Raw genomic sequence first — 26,573 nt, 5'->3', positions numbered from 1 at the left:
CTTGGACTTCTTCGATGGGAAATTAATCGCATAATGTCCCATCTCAATTGAAGTATGATATGAATTCGATTTGCACCTGCAACCCCGAACTTCAAACTTCGAATTCTCTTCTCCGTATATTGTTCACAGCTCTGATAAACTCAGCTCTGATACCATGTAGAAATTTTACAAATTCTCTACAAATCTTGCTCTCAGAGCTCTGTAGAAAATCTGACTGTAGATTAACCTGATAATGCAATATACCAAAGAAAAATACTATAATCTACTTCTACTATCAATTTGCTTTGCGGAAGCTTAAAGATCTAGCTGAATCAGAGCTGAACACATATAACCATAAGAAGAAGAATCAATGCACATGAAACACAAAAAATACTCAAGGGAAAGCCTCAGCTAAAAACCCCACTATCTGTATTATCATACAAGGTGGAAATACATCAGAATTATACAAATCCTTAGCTCTCACACAACTAGCCAGCTCTCAGTACAATCCTCACAGATGAAGGTGGAAATACATAGAGATAATACAAAGCCTTAGCTCTCACAACTAGCCAGTTCTCAGTACAATCCTCACAGATGCTCACAGGCAATCTAGGCTTCTCACAAGCCTTCTTCTCTGCCCTCCAAGCCTCCTAATTCCTTGCGTAGTTTCTCTTGGGTGATCCTCCTATTACCAAGTGGAAGACTCTCAACCAAGTGGAACACTGATCTCTCACACTGATCTCACACCCTGTTAGAACTGCGCAATCCTCAAGGAACTTTACCTTGATTGCATGCATGAGTTTCCTTTATAAGAGAAAACATGCAACTGATAGTACATTGTCCTTGAATTTAATCTCAACTGGGTCTTTCTGAGAATAGACATGCATGAGTTGTAGATGAGGGAATCTTCAGTTATCTGGAGTACACTTGTTGAGTGCATGCCTGCATCAACTGACTGATAACTCATAATTAGTTCCTCAAATAGTTTGGAACTAGTTTAACTGGACTTAACTTAGTAAACTAGCTAACTAATTACAACTCAAATATAACTCAATCTTATCTCCTTAATTAAGGGATAATCTCCTTAATTTAAAGGATAACTGTTGCATGAATTCAGAAAGACTTCTAACTTGAATTTCTCCAATTAATTAATCCATAATGAATTAATTAATTATTTTCAAGTAGCTGGTGAGACTAAATTCGAATTTTAATTCAAGGACAAATTAAAATTGGAATATTCTTGTTGCCACATTTCAACACGAGGTGCGAAAGAATGTTAATGTATTGTTCCAAATCATGTTAAGGTGTGCCATGAGTATTGAGGAGTGCTAGATCTCTCTCATTAATAGAATTGAGAAAGCTTGATTATGTATTATATAATATAGTTCCTACACACACTGAATGGAACTTTATTTAAAGGAAATTTGCTAGATAATAAACCTAATAGAGATGAACCATATGTTGACTCATAGGAAAACTATATTCTTATGACTTGAGGGAAATGATACACACTAATTACTTCTTAACAAATTGACTCACTATTATAACCACTATGAACTTAGACACATAATGAAAAAGACTCCACAACAATGGTCTTAAATCGTTATATTTTGAAAAAAAATATAGTAACAGGTACATAGCGTCATCAAAAACTCATTAGAATGATCAATGATGATGAATATTTTTTGACTGTCACCAAAAGTAACCAAAAAGAGCATTGGTTAGGGCAATAAAATATTGTCACTAGAAGTGTCACCAAAAAGAGAATTAGTGATGGGCCTTTAATGACCCTCACTAAAAGTGTCACAAAAGAGATAATTAGTGATGGGCGTTTAACGAACCTCACCAAAAGTGTCATTGAAAATGGCTTTGGTGATAAACCTTAAAGGACCATCACTATATACACTTACAACGACGATTTTTTAAAGACTGTCACCATATGCGACATTGGTGACAGACCTTAAAGGTCTGTCACAGGCATGAAGCGTCATCAAAAACTCATTAGAATGATCAATGATGACGAACATTTATTGAATATCACCAAAAGTAACCAAAAATATCATTGGTGACGATTAATAAAATATCGTCACTAGAAGTGTCACCGAAGAGAGAATTAGTGATGGGCCTTTAACGACCCTCACCAAAAGTGTCACCAAAGAGAGAATTAGTGACAGACCTTTAACGACCCTCACCAAAAGTGTCATTGAAAATGGCTTTGGTGACAAACCTTAAAGGACCATCACTATATACACTTACAACAAAGGATCTTAAAGGTCTGTCACATGCATGACCCTCACCAATGACCTTTTTTCTTGTAGTGGGTCTCCCTTTATATACATGACGGTATGGGGAGCACAAGTCTGTACTAGCGCTATCTAGTGCCAAAGCGAACGATGGTTGCTAGGTTTAAAGATGTCGGAACACGTCTCTAGCTTAGACCTTATATATGTGATTGTTAGGTTTCAAATGTGCCTTAGGTTAATTGAGTTCATTTTAAATTTTATCTTGAATTATGTCTCAGTTTTCAGGCCTTAGCGATGTGACTCAAAAAATCCTATATGCAGCTAAATGAGAAAAGACTCGTTCAAGTCAATGAATTGTTTACACTAGAGAGGGTAGAAAGCACAATCAAATGCAAAACAACCAAGAACCTAAAATGTAGGTTTTAACCCCGTACAGAAATTACCTGCATACGAATTCTAAAACACAGAAACTAAACAATGCAAGAGCATAACACATAAAACACATATACAAAGAGATTTTCCCCTGGATCCCAAAACCGAGACTACCAGCTTGATTTTTCATTATGTTCCTTTCAATGTTACAATACATATTTCTACATGCCGAAGCATCCAATACCATGGACCGAAAACCATCACATCCAAAACCATGGACCAAAAACCATCGCATCCAAAACCATGTGTGAAAATCATGCACAAAACCATAGGTAGGTCCGCCCAACCTAACATAGGGTCCAAAACCAAAATTTTCCAGGGTGCTGCCCTGGACCCCATAGAATGGGGCTATTTGTACCCCTCAAACCCTCTGTGACTCCCCTCGCTACGCAATCGGTGCAACGAAGGGGGGGCTTCGCCCCCCTTATAATCCCCCAGTTAACGACATGGGCTAGTCGTGGAAAGAATATAACACAACCCAACATTCTCTCACTTGTTGTTTTCTTTCCACAGGGGGCCACAAGAGAGCTTATTCATTTATCTAGCTCTGCAATGCCCATTGTTTCTCTACACCAAGAGAACTTCTCATAACTCACAGATTTTTTCAATGCATTTGCAGTATTCTTCAAAGTGTCCACCTTTACCAGCAACACCTTTTGTCTTCTATCATATCCCTCACAAAGTGATATTGAACATCAATGTGCTTTGTCTTTGAATGATATGCAGGGTTCTTTGCCAAGAAAATTGCACTTTGGTTGTCACAGTCTATCCTTATAGCTCCATCTACTAACCCCATATTTGAACACAATATCTGCAACCAAACTGCTTCCTTGCCTGCATGAGTGGCTACCATGTACTCTGCCTCTGTAGTTGATAGTGCCACTACAGATTGTTTCTTACTCATCCAACTGACTGCACCTCCAAATAGGTTAAACACATACCCACTTGTAGATCTTCTCTGATCCAGATCTCCAACCCAGTCTGCATCAACAAAGCCACGAATATCCAACACTCTGTCCAATCCTGATCTTCCTTGGTAGCACAAACCATAATCACTAGTGCCACGCAAATACCTGAAAACCCGCTTCACTGTTGTCCAATGCTCCTTCCCTAGTTTTGACATAAACCTGCTCAATACTCCCAATGCATGTGCAATGTCTGGTCTAGTACAGACCATTGCATACATCAGGCTACCGACTGCACTTGCATATGGAACACGAGACATGTCCTCTTCCTCTTCTTGTGTCTTGGGACACTATTCAGTAGATAACTTTACACCTACAGGAATGGGAACCTTCACCGGTTTACTATCCTGCATATTAAACCTCTGCAATATTGTCTCAACATACTTCCTCTGGTTTAACTAGAGTTTCCTCTTTGACCGATCTCTTTTAATTTCCATGCCCAAAATATATTTTGTAGCACCAAGATCTTTCATGTTGAATTTGGAGGACAATTGGGTCTTCAAATCCTGGACAATTTCTTTGCCATTTCCAACTAGCAACATATCATCCACACACAAGACCAAATAAATAACACGGTCACCAATCAATTTAAAATACACACAGTGATATGCTTTAATTCTGGTGAAGCCCAGTCCCCATATAAATGTATCAAATTTCTGATACCACATCCTTGGTGACTGTTTTAACCCATACAGAGACTTCTTTAACTTGCATACTAGTTCTTTCTTACCCTTCACCGCAAAGCCTTCAGGTTGCTTCATGTATATTTCCTCTTCTAGATCCCCATGAAGAAATGTTGTCTTCACATCCATCTATTCTACCTCAAAATCAAAAGTGGCAGCAACAGATAAAAGTAATCTAATAGAAGTTACCTTGGAAACAGGAGAAAAAATATCACCAAAATCAATTCCCGGCACCTGGGAATAACCTTTTGCTACCAACTGAGCTTTGTATTTCTCCACCTTTCCTTCTGCATTTGTCTTCTTCTTTAACACCCATTTGCTGCCAATAGGTTTCCTTCCATCCAGCAACTCCACCAGATCCCAAGCCTCATTTTTGTGCAAAGATGTCATTTCATCAACCATGGCCTCTTTCCAGAGTTTTCCATCCTCTGAATCCACTGCTTCCTTCACAGTTCTAGGATCATCATCAGTAATAGATAAAGAAAAATTTGAACAGAAAGCAGATGGACTATACCTTTTTGGCTGCCTTCTTTCTCGAACTGATCTTCTCACACCCGGAGTTTGTGGCTCTTCATCTTCTGATTCCTCATCTGTTTTAGAGTCTGATTCTTCCTCCTTTAGCTCAAACTCTATCTTCTCAGGTTCCTTAGGTTGGACTTCATGTTTAATAACATCTTTCACCTCTCTGAACACCACATCTTGGTTGTACACAACCTTCCTTGTTACTGGGTTCCAAATCTTATAACCATTTAAACCATCCTTATACCCAATAAAGATGCACTTTTCAGATTTACTATCCAACTTGGTTCATTTCTCCTTTGGAACATGTACATATGCATCACATAAAAATACCCTCAGATGTGAAAGAGAGGGTTTCTTACCATTCCATACCTCTTGTGGAGTCTTATCCTCCAACGCTAATGAAGGTGATCTGTTGACCATGTTATCACAAAATCACTACTGAGGGCTGCAACCAAGCAAGATTTCATGTAACTCTTTCAAACCTAACTTTAGATCAAAGATTAGCCTCTTTGATCAGAGAGGGCTCTCTCACAAACTCTTGATAAAATCCTTCAAACACTAGATGGCTAACTCTTTATTCACTTATGAAAGCATAACTGGTTGGAAACACATCAAACTGGTTCTCATTGGGCTATGGAGTCTATAATATTAAGTAAACAAGGAAAACACAATGATCTCATGGAAATCAAGGCTCTTAGCATTACATGTCAAACATACTCCACCAAAACATAGCTTGCTGAACACACAGGAAGTCAGAGCATAAGATTATGAATTCTGAGTGATTGCATTACAACAAGACTATAAAAGAACATAAAGTATAAAACACCATCATTATATTTGAACATGACAATCCATCGAGAATCTTGAGAAGAGAATAACTCTGTTTTACTATTACTGTCAAAAAAGGTCTTACAATGGCCCAAAACAACTCTGTTTTTCTATAAAGTATCCAACCTTTTTTACATAAAAGTTATTCCTATATATAGCCAATCAAAACACTACTGCATGAGACTCCTCAACAAGCATGAAGGGAGCTCGGAATTTTGACATTAATGACCTTAACTATATCATAAACAAACTAATTGATTACAAGAGATATGGTGCTACGAAAACAGAGGACTCCATCACATTGGCACTTTAAGTCTTTCTCCTCGTATACTTTGCTGCGTTCTTGGAGCTTGCCACCTGTAGCATTACAATAATAACCAAACCAAACTGACAGCAGATTCAATGTATGAACAGCTTCGGATGCCTGATGCATAGATGATTCATCAACCAATAAGAAAATGAAGCCTATATTCACGGTTGCTGCCTCCCATCGGTGTTCATGTATTAATGATCCAGTTTCAAGCCATTTAATCCTTGGATAGTCCCATGTGACTGAAGAAAACTCATGATCTGGCCATCCCATAACTAGACAAGTGTATCACTTAACACCTCAGCAGCTCTATCATAACCCTAAAAACTCGGACATAAAGTGAAACTTTCAACAAAAGATAAAACTTCACCTTTTCTTCGAATACTTACACCTGGCATCCTTTTTTAAACATCTGACTGACTTTCTATAGTCTCCATGATGGCATTAAGTCATCTCTTTAAACATTTGCTGACCTCAGCATTCAAACTCAAGTTTTCAATATAAACAGTCATCTACAGCAGTTTCGTAGCGCGCTACGAAACTGCTGTAGGTCATCAAAATTAAACACATGAACCTTACAGCAACAATAACTCAAGTCTGTGATTTCTTCAGTCATTCTATACAGGTGCAAGGACATCAAAAAGTCTCAAAAAGCTTTTAAAAAGATGATAACCAAAATATATCAAAATTTGGGAAGCACATTCCTCCTTGGATCATTTAGCTAGTTTGTCTAGCTTCCCTTTCAGGCTGATGACTTCTTCCTTCAACTTCTTGTTCTCTGCTCTTAGACTTGCATTCATTTGTTTCATAATCTTTGCCTGCTTCAGAGCTGGCACTGTCCATACATAGGCATCAGATACTGAGCTAGCTTGACTGATCAAACTTGTTTTACCTTTCATTACAGCTTTCTTATAGCTTGTATATCTTACTGCCTTTTCTTTAAAAACATTTTGAACCTGAGGTATTTCCTTACTTGCTCCAGCTTGTTTCTTAATGGCAATCACATTTCCACTTTGACTGATAACAACCTTATTATCCTTGTTCTTGCTTTTAGCTGCTTGGACTGTTTCAGAGAAGATTTCAAGTGCCTCTGTCCTAGGCATTTCCGAAGGTGCTTTCTCTTTCTGAGCTCTCTCCACTTCTTTAATTTGCCTTCTAGTCACTGGTCTGCATGGTTTAAAGGCATATTCTTCACTTGGTTCTTCAAACTTTAACCTTTTAGAAGCCCTTGACCTTTTAGAACTTTCAGGTGAGGATTGTGTTAGATCAATATGCATTGGTGGTACCAATTGATCTTGCTCAAGTTCAAGTGGTTCAATTTGGATTGGATGATCTTGTTCCAATTCAATGGCTTCAAGTAAGTCATTTAAACTACCCTTTGAAATAGGACTTTCTTCCACAGGGACTGACTTTCCTTTTTCTTTGCTTAGTTGGCCTCTAGTTTTCACCCTTGAAACCCTTTCAACTTCACTGGATTTAGCTTCATCTTTTCTTTTGTGAGTCTTCTGTTTTGATGACTGAGGTGTTTCCTTAGGAGATGACTTAGGGGTTTCCTTTTCAGATACTCTAGATGATTTTGGAGTTTTATCTACTGATGCTTCAAGTATCTCTTTAACTGCTGGCTTAGGAGTTTTCTTCATTGATGCTTCAGGTGTTTCTTTAACTGTTACATACCTCTCTGATTTCTTTGTTTTAGCTTTGGGCTTCTTATGGTCTGTTATTTCTCTCCTAATTTCAGCCAAAGTAGTTTCCTCACTCCTTTCTTCTCTTTCTCTTACAGGTAATGGAGTGAGGCCCGTTTTACTTGGGAAACCGGCCATAAACACAAATGAATCCCAGTCTTTACCAATTTTATGTAGGCTATCCAACACCAGCAATTTAACCAGACCATGATGAAAAAGAGATGTTTCATAAGCATCTTTCTTTAACTGAATCTTATCACACATCTTGCTAATACTCCTGAACAAGTAAAAAGGTATGTCTATTGAACTCTTACCAGTGAAGTGTAACAGCAGCTTGAAGTGGTATGAGTAAACTTTGTTGTACCTACCCTCACATGTCAGGTACTTCTGGATACATGTCAATAGCATAGCATAATTCTCCTTTAGATAGCTCCTTGGGACAGCTTTAGTGAGATCTTCATCTACATAAGGTGCCTTCAAGAACTCCTTACACGGACCCATGTCAAACTTGAAATTCTTGAACCACTCTTGGCCACCCCTCGGGATTTCTGTGACAGTAGAAATGACTTCAGGGGACACCAGAAACTCCAACATGGCCACCTTCGAATTCAGTCCAGTGAAGTTCAATGCAAATGCCTTGGTCACTTCTGCATGTCCACCCTTTAATTTTTCACAAAATCGCCAACAACCAGCACTTCGAAATGCCTTTGCTACCTCCTCATTCCTGAGAGTTACATCTAACCCCTCCGGCTCTGTTCTCACACATTTACCAGAACGGTGCTCCTTTCTTTCCATGCTTCTTTAAGTATTTTTACACAAGGGAATGATGGTGGTTTGCAGCGCGAAAACAATCTTTAGCTGTAGAGAGCAGGCTCGCTTGCAGTAGTCCGTTTAAAACAAAGCTCAGGCTTTTCATATAGCAAAAACATTCATATGATATAAAGGACTCATTATGAAATGACCATCTCCTATAACGTCCTTCAAACTGACACACAACTATATGACTTCGGACCTTATGGCAAAATAATGGCTAATCATGACATAGAAAGGGTGTGAAAAGACAATCATGACCGGATTTGTGACTCACTACTCTCGGATTAGACATTCAGAGAAAAACGCTGCAAAAAACCCTGAAACTCCGATTTCGTAGCGCAGGCAGTTCAAATTTAAGAGGATGCGCTACGAAATTGCTGACAAACAGAGCGCTACGAAAACACGCAAACATTATTTCGCAGCAAAACTGACCAATCACACCCGCGCTGCGAAACTGCGCAAGTACCAAAGACATCATACCCGCGCTGCGAAACTGCGCAAAGTACCAATGACATGACATGACATAACTAACAATGATGGAGGGTGTCTAATGATCTTGCCTTTACACGAATTCTCATCCACAACTCTTGAATTTCAAATTTGAAATTGACATAAACTAATAAACCTATTTACAAGACTTCAAGACTTTATAAAAACTTATGGACAACCTTATATACATGAACTATAGTTCCTAGTGATAACAGACCAGGTAACATGCTGTCTCCACCCCCTCTGCCTAGAATTCCTGTCCTAACCCGACACCACTGAGCATGCTTCTTGCCCTTTCCATCAACGTCTTGTTCATTCTTTCTGCAACTCCATTTTCCTAAGGTGTGTATGGATTACTATTCTACTGTGCTATACCACACTTCTTACATAATTCTTCAAATTCCTTGCTGCAAAACTCTCCACCTTTATTTGTCCTCAACACCTATATCTTCTTCTTTGTCTGGTTTTCCACCAGAGCCTTAAATTATTTAAACCTGTCAAAGACTTCAGATTTATTCTTAAGGAAATATATCCATGTATTCATTGAGAAGTCATCTATAAATGATACATAGCACACAGACTTACCCAGTGATGGAACCTTCACAGGTCCAAACAAATCACTATGTACAAGCTCTAATATCTGTTTCACCCTCTTACCACCAGAGGGGAAACTCACCTGATTCTGCTTCCCATATACAAAATTTTCACAGAAATAAAAATCCATAGAGATATTACTCATACCTTCTATCATACCTTTACCATGAAGTATTCGAAGGCCCTTCTCTCCAATATATCCAAGCATTTGATGCCACAGCATGGTCTTTTCTCCAGAGACTACTAGATTTTCTGCTCCACTTTCAAGAACCACGGAACTATTGCACCCATCAACAACAGTGCTACCTTGCAGCTTGTACAAAGTTCCAATTTGAACTCCCCGCATCAATACCAATGCCCTCCAAACCATCTTGCAGGTATCCTTCTTGAACACTATTTTTACACCTGCATTATCCATCTTGCTTACAGAAATTAGATTTCTGGATAATGTAGGAATATGCAGAACACCCGAAAGTGTTCTAGCCCTTCCACCTTGCAACTTCAACTTTACTTTTCCGCGACCAACGATTCTAGCCTTCCTGTCATCCCCCAACAAGACATCACCACCATCATATTTCTCATACTCGCAAAATCACTCTCTATGGGGAGTGAAGTGAAATGATGCACCTAAGTCAATCAACCATGCCTCATGATCTATATGTGTACTTGAAGAAGAAAAGTACACATCCCCACCTTCATCTAAGGTGTTTTTCACCTCTGCAGAAGGAGCATCATCAAATCCCTTTCCTTTATTAGGAGCTTTAGATTTACAGTCCCTTTTGTAGTGCCCTTCCTTTCCGCATTTCCAGCACACCACCTTTACAGGTTTTCTTGGAGATTTAGATCTCCCACTCGATGACTTATTTTTGTTTCTGTTCTGGAACTGCCCTCGTACAGACAAGGAATCACCATTCTGGCTCTCCATATTTTTCTGTCTCATCTCCTCCGCCAGCAAGGATGAGACTATTTCATCAAACTGCAAGGCAGTTGTATTACTACCTATTACAATAACCAGACTATCCCATGAATTTGTAGAGAACACACCAAACTAATGCACTTATCTTCATCTGAAATTTTAATATCAACAGATAATAATTGACTTGCCACAGTATTAAATGCGTTTAGATGCTCTGTCACCAAGTCTCCATCTTTCACCCTCAGGTTATACAACTTTTTCCACAGGAACAGTTTATTCACCAGAGACTTAGATTGGTACAAAGTCCCTAACTTGTCCCACAAAGCCTTCACCGTAGCTTCCCCCGATACATTCAACAATACTGAATTTGAGACACACAATCGTATTGTGCTCTTTGCCTTCCGATCCAACTTCTTCCATTCTTCATCGGACACTCTCGTTGGTTTAGTATCTGGATCTACAGTGATCCACTGATCTTTATCCACCAATAGATCCTCCATATTGATTTTCCACAACTCAAAATTTTGACCATTAAATTTCTCGGTCTCTATCTTTCCACTGCTCGCCATCTTCTTTCACCACTAGAATCGATCTCACAAATCTCCCACTGAACAGGGTCCACCACAGGCCCGAGCGAAATCCCTCAGCAACAAAGGCGTCCCCTTGAAACCAAAACATCTCTGATACCAAATGTAGGTTTTAATCCTGTACAGAAATTACCTGCATATGAATTCTAAAACACAGAAAATAAACGATGCAAGAGCATAACACATAAAACACATATACACAGAGATTTTCCCCTGGATCCCAAAACCGAGACTACGAGCTTGGTTTTTCATTATGTTCATTTCAATGTTATAATACATATTTATACATGCTGAAGCATCCAATACCATGGACCGAAAATCATCGCGTCCAAAACCATGTGCAAAAATCATGCACAAAACCATAGGTAGGTCCGCCCAACCTAATATAGGGTCAAAAAAAAAAATTATGGGCCGCTGCCCCGAATCCCATAGAGTGGGGTTACCTGCACCCCTCAAACCCCCTGTGACTCCCCCCTGCTACGTAATCGGCGTAACGAAGGGGGGGGCTCTACCCCCCTTCTAACCCCTCGGTTAACTATGCGGGCTATGTGGAGCGATAAAAAGGTGTCTTTTGAACTCCTAATTACCTTCACATTAATTATCAACCCAGGGACGACTTTTTATTTCAAGAGTGTACTCAGTCTGAGGCGGCTATTTACTCAAGAGTAATGTTTAGTAGTACAGCGTTCAGAGAACACAAGAGTAGACGGATGCTAAACTATGACTAAATTACTTCAAAAGGATAAAATCACACAAGACAGCTTATCAGTCAAGGGTGCGGAAGCGATAACCCATCCCTCTAGAAACTGATGGAAAGGAAATTAGAGCATGGACCATAGGTCTGGGAGCTAGGCAGCGACTGCTGAGGCTCACTACAGCCTTAGACCTTCCCTCACACCAAAGCAGCAAATGCAAGTAAATGGAACGGCAGAAAGTAAAATAGAACAACAAATAGGAAATGGAAGAGAAAGTCTAAAATGGAACGGCCGTAAATGGAACAACAAACTGGAATTAAAGGAACCGAACAACAAAACTAAGTAATTGGAAAGACACAACAAACTATAAATGTAATTGGATCAGCAACCTTAATCCAGCAGCATGAACATTAATCGCAGTTATTGAAGCAATTGCAATCGCAGTTATATTTGAGTAGTAACTTAATTGAACAACCATGGCAATTATAAATGAGCAGCAGTTAAATGGACCACGGTTCTTAATTAGACAGCGCAGTATTAGATCGAAATTATCAGCAGTACATTTCAAGTTATAATTAATAATTTTATCACTCACGCAATCCAATTATGATTTCAATATAACAAAGTAATTTCTGCGAAATGTTCATAAACAAAAGATCGCTGAACAAAACAATTTAAAGAAATGAAAAGGAAAACAAACGGTCACACAGCAGCAATTTTAAATATATGATACACAGCAGCAGCGTACTCCACCAGAGGCTGGGCCCTTAGCCGCCAGCGGACGCTGCTGGGTTACTTCAGAAGGAAAAGAGTGAACAGCAATGCCCAAATTATGTATTAATCATTAAATAGTGAAATCATTACAATAGTTGAAGCTTTGAGACTTACAGCATAAAACAATCCTTCCTTCCTCCTATCCTATCATGAATCCTTGCTTCTAAATCTCTAATTCAAATCATCAATTCGCCATCATTCGAATCCCCAAAGTCATCCTGAAGTCTTTTCAAATCATCCCCATCTCTGATCTCTGTTTTCACTTAAATAGAGAGAGATCAGAGAGAAGTTACAATAAGGATAAGTACAACATGATTCCTATTACAAAATTGGTTTGCTTCTAACCATTTGATCAACAAGAACAAGGCGAATTTGGCTTTGCAGCTGAGATTTGGAGGACGGCCGCAACTGCAAATATGAGAAAATCGTGCTCAAAGAACCCTGCGTTTCTCTCTGTACAAGCCGAATTTGGGCAAACCGTTCTTTAAACAAAGTTAACTGGGCCCGTTCTGGACAAAACCCATGTTCCGGATTTCTCAAATTCGTCTTCATTTGCTCAGAATCTCAACCGTAAAACTGTCACTCCTTAAACCAGCGAATTTCTGAGTTGGTCGTGCTCAAAGAACCATACGTTTCTCTCTGTACAGGCCGAATTTGGGCAAACCGTTCTATCTTAAAGTTAATTGGGCCCGTTCTGGACAAAACCCATGTTCCGGATTTCTCAAATTCGTCTTCATTTGCTCAGAATCGCAACCACAAAACTGTCACTCCTTAAACCAGCGAATTTCTGAGTTGGCAGATTTAAAAATCAAATCTTCAATCTGGAAGTTACTTTGGAGGCTAAAAATGGTGAATAATGTTATAACCAACTTATTAGAACTATCATTGATAAAATAATGCATAATCATCAATTTATTAGAAATAAAGGAGAATAAATAATATTCATCCATGAGAGCATAAATTATTTATAAAATGGATTTAAATGATAAATTATAATAGAGAAGAGTAAAAATGGATGAAATAAGTGTTACAAAGTGGTCGTATTCATGGCCCAACATACCCCCACACTCAATATGTTGCATGTCCTCATGCAACGAAAACTGAATATATTGCATGTCTTCATGCAACCCAAAGACAAACCCATGTGTTAACCAAGCGATAAAAAATATGTTCATCTCAGCTCATGAAATGGATAGAACAAATGAATTCTTCCTTAATTAATGAATATTCACTTTTAGTAATCGTGATGAAGGCATAACAATTTTTACATTGACATGCAATTATATGTATATATGAAGTTGCAACAAAATATGATATAAGTAACAGCAAACTTCATTAACCATTTTCTCAAAAACTACAAACCAAATTTTGTTGAAATGTTGCAAGTAGATTTGTAATATATGAAGGCTTCTATGATCTAAAAATCAGATCGTTTTGATGCATGGATCATGAGATAGAAACAAAATGGCTGTAGGTGAGAGTGCATGATTTCCGAAATTTTATGAACCAATATTTCTTGAAATTGTGTGGGTTTGTATTAATGATACGTATGTGTTTTCCAAAAATTACAAGAATTGAGTTCATAGTTTTAAAAATATGTGGAAATCAATTTCTGCACTGTGTAAAAATGAAATTGTATGCCTTAAATAAGGAAGAAAGTAGAAAACATCCATCATGCATAGCAATTCCTCCCCCTCTCTGAAAAATTAGCATGTCCGCATGCGATGCTAGAAAACAAATAGAGGAGGTTGCTACCAGCTGTTGAATTCTATGCTTGGTGTAAAACAACATGAAATAAGGGAGGTGTTGAGAATGAATAAGAATAGCAATGGATGATAAAGAATATGAATGACATGGTCATAAGAAAGAAATGAAGGAACACTCCCCCACACTTGGAAATGACATGCTGCTGAAAAAGGGGAAGTGGTAAAGATGTGGAATGAAGGATGACAAATAATGCTCAAAATGGATTGTCATTAGATTCTCCTAAATTTATAATAAATTAGAAAACTATGCAATTTTACCTCAAGTTTTACCTCCAAAAATGTGGAATGACATATATGGACTGGCAGTTGTTGAAGCTGATGTAGGCAGAGTTGGTGCTGAAAGTGATGCAAAAGGTGGAATCCAGGTAAGCACATAATGTCTGAAGAGTTGTTCATGTTCGCAAGTTGCTCGAGCCGCGTTTGTTAGTTGCAATAGTGTGGTCATGCTGTGAATAGAATTTCCCCATACTTGTTGTTTTCCTGTAAACAAAGCACTATTTTTCATACAATGTTCTTGAATCTATAGTGTTAGCTTTGAATAGCAACAGATAAAATGCATGCAAAATTTCAATTAGAAAAACTTATGTATACATGCAATACTAATATGTTGTCAAATCAACAAGGTATGGCAAAGTGCAGTAATCATATCGCATGCAACCCCATAATGCATACATTCCCCCCTCCAATTGGAAAATGGGTTCCATAACCATAAAGCATATGAAAGGGGTGGTGTTGATGACAAGGCAAGGGAGTGAACAATACAATAGTAAATGAAGCAGAGTACACATATCAATGATAGGACGGTGAAAGTTATGGTTATATTGAGAGAAAAGTGTGTAAAGATAGTTATGAATAAGAGATAGGATGCTTTGGATTGATGATAGTTTATGCGAAACGAAAAAGGACAACAATATGCTAAAAAGATGCTTTGCTGACGGTATTCTTAGCTGAAAATGATGTGATTAATCATAAAACAATTTCTCATGCATAAGGGTTCAAAACAGGGAAAAAGTTAAGGAAATAACTTCTCTGATAAAAAGAAAAAATAAGAAAAGGGTATTATAATAATAATTGACGATAAGATATAACTTCAATACCATAAGCAGAGCCGCTACTGCCAGCAGACGTCCATAGCCTCGGCAGGGTTGCTTTTTAACCCATATGAGCCAGGATCCTCAATTTATAAATGGAGAGTTACAGTGCTGTTCTACAGAAGAGATCAGTGTGCTGGCGTGGTAACCAGATAATCACACTGCCATTCACTGGGATGTAGCAAAAAGTGATCAGGCCGGCTCGTGATGAGACCTCCTGTTCCAAGGATAATTTGGCTATCCAATGGATCATAACCCTGGTGTGGTGGCCATAACGGGAATGTCACTCTGTTACATCCTTATGAACATGGTAGGCTGGCTCGTAATGAGACCCCCTATCCTCCATCTGCGAACAAAATTTTGTTATATTTACACATTTTTATGATAAAAAGAGGGAGGCTCAGTACTCCTTAAGAGCAGGGATGGCGGAAGAAGTTGAAGATATCAATAGAAAAAATATACCCATAATCTCATTTATTACAGACAAAGAAGATTATAACCAGGGATGATGGAACCAGCATGGTATTAAGATGATCAATCAATATCATGTTCAACAGAAAACAATGCAGTAAAGTAGTATATAAATAATTGTGTCCCTTTTGAAAAAATCTATCATCAAGGAGCTGTCCTGTTAAAGATCATAACGTGAATGATATTAACTCGCTTCAATAGAATCGATAACTCTTGTCCTCATAAAAGTAGTGTACTTCATGCCATGGAAGGGAATCAGTAAAATGTGGTTGAGATGAATTAGGAATAATCCCACAAGAGGAAGAAAAGGGTTGCTCTCAAAAATACTCCCAAAGTGTTGCTTTTTTGAATGAACAGCAAAAACACTCAAAAAAGTGTTATTCCTTGTAGGGAACAACAAAGGAAATGCACACCAAAAAGCAAAAATACACACAAAAAAAAAATGTGAGAATGCGAATGCCGTTCCTTTGGAAAAAGGAACAGCAAAAATCAAAAGTATCGTTCCTTTGAAAAAGGAACATCAAAAATGAAAAGTGTCGAAGTGCTGTCCCTTTCGAAAAGGAACAGCAAAACGTGAAAGTACAGAAGTGCTGTTCCATTCGAAAAGGAACAGCAAAACGTGAAAGTGAAGAAGTGTTGTTCCATTTCGAAAAGGAACAGCAAAAAGTGAAAGTGCAGAAGTGCTGTTCCATTTCGAAAAGGAACAACAGTTGTTCCATTTCGAAAAGGAACAACAAAATGTGAAAGTGAAAAAGTGTTGTTCCATTTCGAAAAGGAACAACAAAACGTGAAAGTGCAAAAGTGCTGTTCCATTTCGAAAAGGAACAACAGCTGTTCCATTTCGAAAAGGAACAACAGCTGTTCCATTTCGAAAAGGAACAGCAAAATGTGAAAGTGAAAAAGTGTTGTTCCATCTCGAAAAGGAACAGCGAAACGTGAAAGTGAAAAAGTGTTGTTCCATTTCGAAAAGGAACATCAGCTGTTCCATTTCGAAAAGGAACAGCAAAATGTGAAAGTGAAAAAGTGCTGTTCCATTTCGAAAAGGAACAGCAAAACGTGAAAGTGCAAAAGTGCTGTTCCATTTCGAAAAGGAACAGCAAAACGTGAAAGTGCAAAAGTGCTGTTCCATTTCGAAAAGGAACAACAGCTGTTCCATTTCGAAAAGGAACAACAAAACGTGAAAGTGCAAAAGTGCTGTTCCATTTCGAAAAGGAACAGCAGTTGTTCCATTTCGAAAAGGAACAGCAAAATGAACTGTGAAAAAGGAACAACAAAATGAATGGCTGAACCAAAAAGTGCTATTCCTTTAGAAAATAAATAGCAAAACGAAAATGATGTCCCTTTGAAAAAGGAACAGCAGGAACGACAAAAATGCACATAAATGCTGTCCCTTCAGAAAAGGAACAACAAAATACACAACCATAAAATGCAAACACGCAAAGAATGAATTAGTTGTTCACTGCATTGATGCTGAGGATGAGTTGCACTTTGAATGAAGCAACACTTGAAACACAAAATATAAGAGAAATTAGAAAAAAACAACAAAAAACAGTATGTAAATAAATAAATTGAGTTACAACAGCTATGATGTTATGTAAAAAAAAGATGATCTTTTTGAAAAATGTTTTGGCAACAGTGACAAGACATGAATCTTCAAATGGAAATCAATTCTTCATTTCTTCTATTATGAATCCGTTGGGTAATGAGTTGGATGAAATTCCTTTGTTTCATTTAAAATTTCTTTCAAAAATCACTCGTCCATAAATTGACCTTCTTTATTTTCCCAAGACCTGCAAAAAACGAGTATCTACCTGCAATAAAACATTAAATCATGAAGAAAGAGAGGTGTACAGGCTCCCCTAATCCAAGAATTATGTAAAAAACTAACAAGTAGTTACTCTGTAGAACAAATCCACAGAGAAAATAACAAAGTAAAATTTATTTGTTACCTGCGGGAGAGCAGTGGCCAATCATACTAACCTGCAGTGTTTTAATCACAACTTCTTTGTTTTTCGTCGAAATTGAGTGATTCCAAAGCCAAATGAGAGCTAATTCAAAGGTTTATCTCCATTAGAAACAGGTTTTAAAGATTCAATGATATGATATGTCAATTTTAGTTAGAACAACCTGCATAATAGAGTCATTGTCGATTACCCGGCTTAGACCAACAGTTGATATTTCAAGCGTAACTTTTTCGTTTGATGTCGGATTCGAATGATTCAAATTGGAAATGAAAATAGATTCATTTATTTATCTCCAATAGAAACAGGTTTTGAAGACAAGAAGAATTGATAGGTCAAATACTGTAAGGAACAACCAGAAAGACATAGTTTTAAGAGTGTTGATTTACAATAGACAATCAGTGTTTTGATCATAACTTCCCCATACGATATCGAAAATGAGTGATTCAAATTGAATTGTAAACTAGATTCATAGGGGAATCTACCATAGAAACAAGTTTTAAAAATTTATTCATTTAGGCCTCGAAAGACTGACTGTCCCAACTCTGTTCCTAAGCTGTCCGCTAGACACCCTGTCAATGTTTTGGTTCTAAATTTTTCGTTTCAAATCCAAATTGAGTGATTCAAATTGGATTGGAAATTAGACATCAAGGGCTACCTAGGGTAGAAACAGGTTTTAAAAATATGGTCATTTAGGCCTCCAACAACTGACTGTCCCAACTCTGTTTCTGAGCTGCCTGCTAGACACCCTGTCAATGTTTCGGTTCTAACTTTTTTGTTTCAAATCCAAATTGAGTGGTTCAAATTGGGTTAGAAAGTAGACATCAAGGGCTACCTAGGGTAGAAACAGGTTTTAAAAATATTTACTTTTGGTCCCTCAAAACATGACTGTCCCGACTGTTTTTCCATAAAGTTCATCAAGCCCGCAAGCCAAAAAAAAATGAAATTCAAACATTTTTTCAAATTGGTGATAAAAATGAAAATGAGTGTTTATAGAACTTATTATTTCCATTATGATTCATCTACATACACAAATGAATTGGAACATTTATCATCGATATTGATTTCGATAGCATGTTGCAACAAAAAAAAACAACTAGTTTTACAAAAATAAATAAAAAAAATGTGTTTGTTTTATTTCTTTATTTATTTTATTTTCTCCACTATCCTACTCTTCTTTACAATTGCTGCTGTATCATTATACTGTGATTTATGCGTGGTTTGCTTATCTTTATTACTCGGTAATCTGATATATCTTTCATATGCTATGTTATGCTCTGTTATGATCAATGCACTAATGGTTTTTCTCAGGAAATCTGTGTAATGACTCTGCATTGTATAATTGAATCTTTCCAGAGTTGATCACATGCTTTTAGTCTCAACCAGTTATTTCTGTTACAGAGCGTTTGTATTGAATATTACTGTTATTTGATTCATTTGAAATCCTGATTATGGGAATCCGAAAGTAATGTTATTCTATTTGGAAACATAGTCGTATTATCCTTAATTGTCAGATTACTATATTAGTGTGAGGTGTGCATATATGATCGATGAGTGTTGTTCCATAAAGTATATTCCATCCAGTTTGCTTGAGGAGTGAAGAGTGTTATTTCATAGCAGAGTTTGAGTAAGTTGGTTTTGACTCGCGAGATTTAGTTCTTTTAATTGCTGTTTCATTTACTGCTGTTCTATTTCCTTTTGCTATTTCATTTTACTTTCTGCCGTTCCATTTACTTGCATTTGCTGCTTTGGTGTGAGAGAAGGTCTAAGGCTGTAGTGAGCCTCAGCAGTCGCTGCCTAGCTCCCAGACCTATGGTCCATGCTCTAATTTCCTTTCCATCAGTTTCTAGAGGGATGGGTTATCGCTTCCGCACCCTTAACTGATAAGCTGTCTTGTGTGATTTTATCCTTTTGAAGTAATTTAGTCATAGTTTAGCATCCGTCTACTCTTGTGTTCTCTGAACGCTGTACTACTAAACATTACTCTTGAGTAAATAGCCGCCTCAGACTGAGTACACTCTTGAAATAAAAAGTCGTCCCTGGGTTGATAATTAATGTGAAGGTAATTAGGAGTTCAAAAGACACCTTTTTATCGCTCCACATTTTGGCACTGTTGCCAGGGAGAGTGTAGCCATTTCTAAAGAGTAGTGTGCATCTGATAAGTGCCTGTTAGGAAAGAGTTGGATCTTAAAAACGGAAGGTAAGAACCTGCGTACGGAGCATGTAAAAGCCCTGCTCCACTGTCCGCTTTCCTAACAGATTCGCTGTTGCTTTGTTGGGTAGAAATAGATGTTTGAATTTTTGAATGATTAGGAAAAAGATAGAAATTTTAAAAAAATGAATTACGTGATCTCATGCAAGTGGTGATGTAAGCACCACCCATTTCACTAACCGATTGACAGGAACATTTGAAGAAGGAGCCTCGAAGAAACACATGAAGAACATCTTAAACTATGGTAAGAAATGGCTCACGTTTCTACTTTTGAATTTCCTATCAAAGATCTAGGAGGAGTGACACAAATGCACATAATTCCCCCATCTTTACCAAATTTTCATGGTTTAGCAAATGAAGATCCAGATACATTCTTATTTGAGTTTGAAATACTTTGTAGAGGATATGATTATTGTACTGACGATCAAAGATTGAAAGTGTTTCCTCTTACTCTAAAAGGAGCAGCTCTCCGATGGTTCATGAGCCTAGGTGGGAATTGCATCCAATCATGGGAGGACATGAAGAACATATTCTTGAAGAAGTACCAAGACTATTGCAAATCCAATGAAGATATTTTCGGTATGATACAAGGGGAAGATGAAAGTTTGGAGGACTATGTAGATCGATTTCACCTTCAAAAATCAAAATATAAGCATTTGGAAAAAGAGATCTTAAAAACACTCATTCTTAAAGGAATCAAAGATGAATTTTTAGAACTTTTAAATCTGATAGGAAAAGGCGATGTTTTTCAGTTGTTATATGATGATGTTTGTGAATTGTGCATAAGGTATTCAAGAGGAATCTCCAAGGCTGGTAAGAATTCTAGAGATGTTTGTTCTTTCTTTTCCAAATCTGCTACAAGAATAGGAGACATAAGAGCTGAAATCAATGTGTTATTTGAAAATTTTAAAGTTGATTTTATTAGCTCTCGAAATGAAAAATTGGATGTTTTGTAGGTTCATAAAAATCAAGAATTGGATGAAGTGTTTTACCCTCAGGACCGAAAGGAGCATCTCATAGATACTCGCTCTTCCTTATCTAGGATGGAAGTAGCATATCAAAGAGGTAAGGAAGCTGCAACAAGGTCAAAATCACGGAAATCATGGCCTACAGGTATGGTTCAAAACACTCCCTCTCCACTTTCTTACTTGCATAATCCATTATGGAATGTTAATGTGTTGGGGCAGCCATGTCAATTTCAATATAACCACCTATCTTGTTCACAAGTTGGGCATGGTTCATCTTATGATGGCATGACTACTCTCCCTTATCTTGTAGCACAAGCACATTCTCCATATTCTCCACCAGCTCTTCCACAATATCTTGCTTGCCCATCAAAACTATTCACTCAACCCAATCAACCACATCATCACAATGCTCCATTCTTTACACATTTTCCTGCTAGATCTCTTTTTCCAAATGCTTATATTTTGATTTTTGAAGGTGAAATCGATCTACATAGTCCTCCAAACTTTCATCTTCCCCTTGTATCATACCGAAAATATCTTCATTGGATTTGCAATAGTCTTGGTACTTCTTCAAGAATATGTTCTTCATGTCCTCCCATGATTGGATGCAATTCCCACCTAGGCTCATGAACCATCGGAGAGCTGCTCCTTTTAGAGTAAGAGGAAACACTTTCAATCTTTGATCGTCAGTACAATAATCATATCCTCTACAAAGTATTTCAAACTCAAATAAGAATGTATCTGGATCTTCATTTGCTAAACCATGAAAATTTGGTAAAGATGGGGGAATTATGTGCATTTGTGTCACTCCTCCTAGATCTTTGATAGGAAATTCAAAAGTAGAAACGTGAGCCATTTCTTACCATAGTTTAAGATGTTCTTCATGTGTTTCTTCGAGGCTCCTTCTTCAAATGTTCCTGTCAATCGGTTAGTGAAATGGGTGGTGCTTACATCACCACTTGCGTGAGATCACGTAATTCATTTTTTAAAAATTTCTATCTTTTTCCTAATCATTCAAAAATTCAAACATCTATTTCTACCCAACAAAGCAACAGCGAATCTGTTAGGAAAGCGGACAGTGGAGCAGGGCTTTTACATGTTCCGTACGCAGGTTCTTACCTTCCGTTTTTAAGATCCAACTCTTTCCTAACAGGCACTTATCAGATGCACACTACTCTTTAGAAATGGCTACACTCTCCCTGGCAACGGCGCCAAAATGTGGAGCGATAAAAAGGTGTCTTTTGAACTCCTAATTACCTTCACATTAATTATCAACCCAGGGACGACTTTTTATTTCAAGAGTGTACTCAGTCTGAGGCGGCTATTTACTCAAGAGTAATGTTTAGTAGTACAACGTTTAGAGAACACAAGAGTAGACGGATGCTAAACTATGACTAAATTACTTCAAAAGGATAAAATCACACAAGACAGCTTATCAGTCAAGGGTGCGGAAGCGATAACCCATCCCTCTAGAAACTGATGGAAATGAAATTAGAGCATGGACCATAGGTCTAGGAGCTAGGCAGCGACTGCTGAGGCTCACTACAGCCTTAGACCTTCTCTCACACCAAAGCAGCAAATGCAAGTAAATGGAACGGCAGAAAGTAAAATAGAACAGCAAATAGGAAATGGAAGAGCAAGTCTAAAATGGAACGGCCGTAAATGGAACAGCAAACTGGAATTAAAGGAACCGAACAGCAAAACTAAGTAATTGGAAAGACACAACAAACTATAAATGTAATTGGATCAGCAACCTTAATCCAGCAGCATGAACATTAATCGCAGTTATTGAAGCAATTACAATCGCAGTTATATTTGAGTAGTAACTTAATTGAACAACCATGGCAATTATAAATGAGCAGCAGTTAAATGGACCACGGTTCTTAATTAGACAACGCAGTATTAGATCGAAATTATCAGCAGTACATTTCAAGTTATAATTAATAATTCTATCACTCACGCAATCCAATTATGATTTCAATATAACAAAGTAATTTCTGCGAAATGTTCATAAACAAAAGATCGCTGAACAAAACAATTTAAAGAAATGAAAAGGAAAGCAAACGGTCACACAACAACAATTTTAAATATATGATACACAGCAGCAGCGTACTCCACCAGAGGCTGGGCCCTTAGCCGCCAGCGGACGCTGTTGGGTTACTTCAGAAGGAAAAGAGTGAACAACAACGCCCAAATTATGTATTAATCATTAAATAGTGAAATCATTACATTAGTTGAAGCTTTGAGACTTACAGCATAAAACAATCCTTCCTTCCTCCTATCCTATCATGAATCCTTGCTTCTAAATCTCTAATTCAAATAATCAATTCGCCATCATTCGAATCCCCAAAGTCATCCTGAAGTCTCTTCAAATCATCCCCATCTCTGATCTCTGTTTTCATTTAAATAGAGAGAGATCAGAGAGAAGTTACAATAAGGATAAGTACAACATGATTCCTATTACAAAATTGGTTTGCTTCTAACCATTTGATCAACAAGAACAAGGCGAATTTGGCTTTGCAGCTGAGATTTGGAGGACGGCCGCAACTGCAAATCTGAGAAAATCGTGCTCAAAGAACCCTGCGTTTCTCTCTGTACAAGCCGAATTTGGGCAAACCGTTCTTTAAACAAAGTTAATTGGGCCCGTTCTGGACAAAACCCATGTTCCGGATTTCTCAAATTCGTCTTCATTTGCTCAGAATCTCAACCGCAAAACTGTCACTCCTTAAACCAGCGAATTTCTGAGTTGGTCGTGCTCAAAGAACCCTACGTTTCTCTCTGTACAGGCCGAATTTGGGCAAACCATTCTTTATTAAAGTTAATTGGGCCCGTTCTGGACAAAACCCATGTTCCGGATTTCTCAAATTCGTCTTCATTTGCTCAGAATCTCAACCGCAAAACTGTCACTCCTTAAACCAGCGAATTTCTGAGTTGGCAGATTTAAAAATCAAATCTTCAATCTGGAAGTTACCTTGGAGGCTAAAAATGGTGAATAATGTTATAACCAACTTATTAGAACTATCATTGATAAAATAATGCATAATCATCAATTTATTAGACATAAAGGAGAATAAATAATATTCATCCATGAGAGCATAAATTATTTATAAAATGGATTTAAATGATAAATTATAATAGATGATATAATAGAGAAGAGTAAAAATGGATGAAATAAGTGTTACAAAGTGGTCGTATTCATGGCCCAATAGGCTAGTCATGGAAAGAATATAACACAACCAAACATCCATTTTGCTCAGGTGTATATGGAGTAGTCTTTTGCCATTCTATACCACACTTCTTATAGAATTCTTCCAATTCCTTGCTGCAAAACTCTCCACCGTTATCTGACCTCAACACCTTTATCTTCTTCTCTGTCTGGTTTTCCACCAGAACCTTAAATTATTTAAACCTGTCAAAGACTTCAGATTTCTTCTTAAGGAAATATATCCGTGTATTACTTAAGAAGTCATATATAAATGATACATAGTACATAAACTTACCCAGTGATGGAACCTTCACAGGTTTAAACACATCACTGTGCACAAGATCTAATATCTGTTTCTCCCTCTTACTACCAGAGGGGAAACTCACTCGATTCTGCTTCACATATACACATTTTTCACAAAAATCAAAATCGGGAGAGCTATTACTCCTATCTTCTACCATACCTCTACCATGAAGTATTTGAAGGTCCTTCTCTCCAATATGTCCAAGCCTTTGATGCCACAACATGGTCTTCTCTCCAGAGACCACTAGATTTTCTGCTTCACTTTCATGAACCACAAAACCGTTGCACCCATCAACAATAGTGCTACCTTGTAGCTTGTACAGAGTTCCAATTCGAACTCCCCACATCAATACCAGTGCTCCCTGAACCATCTTGCAGGTATCCTTCTCGAACACTGTTTTTACCCCTGCATCATCCAGCTTGCTTACAGAAATGAGATTTCTGGCCAATGTAGGAATATGCAGAACACCCGGAAGTGTTCTAACTCTTCCACCTTGCAACTTCAACTTTACTCACCACCATCGTATTTCTCATACTCGCAAAACCACTCTCTATGGGGAGTGAAGGGAAAGGATGCACCTGAGTCAATCAACCATGCCTCATGATCTACATGTGTACTTGAAGAAGCCAAGTACACATCCACACCTTCATCTGAGGTGGTTTTCACCTTTGCAGAAGGAGCATCATTAGATCCCTTTCCTTTGTCAGGAGCTTTATATTTACAGTCCCTTTTGTAGCGCCCTTATTTTATGCATTTCTAGCACACCACCTTTATAGGTTTTCCTGGAGATTTAGATCTCCCTCTAGATTTAGATCTCCCACTCAGTGACTTATTTTTGTTTCTGTTCTGGGACAGTCCTCGTACAGACAAGGCATCACCATTCTGCCTCTCCATATTTTTCTGTCTCATCTCCTCCGTGACCAAGGATGAGACTATTTCATCAAACTGCAAGGTAGTTGTATTGCTACCTATTGCAATAACCATACTATCCCACGAATCTAGTAGAGAACACAACAAATTAATGCACTTATCTTCATTAGAAATTTAATATGAATAGACAATAACTGAATTACCACAATATTAAATGCTTTCAGATGCTTTGTCACTGAGTCTCCATCTTTCATCCTTAGGTTATACAGCTTTTTCCGTAGGAATAGTTTATTCACCAGAGACTTAGATTGGTACAAAGTCCCTAACTTGTCCCAGAAAGCCTTCACCGTAGCTTCCCCTAATACATTCAGCAATACTGAATTTGTGACACACAATCATATTGTGCTCTTTTCCTTCCAATCTAACTTCTTCCATTCTTCATCGGGCACTCCCGTTGGTTTAGTACCTAGATCTATCACGATTTGCTAATATTTATCCACCAATAGATCCTCAATCTTGAGTTTCCACAACTCAAAACTCTGACCATTAAATTTCTTGATCTCTATCTTTCCACTACTCGCCATCTTCTTTCACCACTAGAATCGATCTCGCAGATCTCCTACTGAACAGGGTCTACCACAGGCCCGATATAAACCCCTCAACGACAAAGGCATACCCTTGAAGCCAAAATAGCTTTGATACCAAATGTAGGTTTTAACCCCGTACATAATTTACCTGCATAAGAATTCTAAAACATAGAAATAAACAATGTGAGAGCATAACACATAAAACACATATACATAGAGATTTTCCCCTAGATCCCAAAACTGTGACTACCAGATTGATTTTTCATTATGTCCCTTTCAATGTTACAATACATATTTATACATGCCGAAGCATCCAATACCATGGACTGAAAACCATCACGTCCAAAACCATGGACCAAAAACCATCGTGTCCAAGACCATGTGCGAAAACCATGCAGAAAACCATATGTAGGTCAGCCCAACCTAATATAGGGTCCAAAAAAATTTTCCCTGAGGCACTGCCCCGGACCCCATAGAGAGGGGCTACCCTTCCCCCTCAAATCCCCTGGATAGGGGGGGCTGCTACCCCCCTGTGACCCCCTCGTTGCACAATCGACGCAACGAAGGGGGGGCTTCGCCCCCCCTCTAACTCCCTGGTTAACTACATGGGCTAGTCATGGAAAGAA

The sequence above is a fragment of the Pinus tabuliformis genome, chromosome 2_2 (assembly GCF_031772625.1).
Source record: "Pinus tabuliformis cultivar Carrire ecotype Pingquan chromosome 2_2, CPIR1, whole genome shotgun sequence".
NCBI classification, from domain to species: Eukaryota; Viridiplantae; Streptophyta; class Pinopsida; order Pinales; family Pinaceae; genus Pinus; species Pinus tabuliformis.
This window is presented reverse-complemented; position numbering follows the sequence as displayed.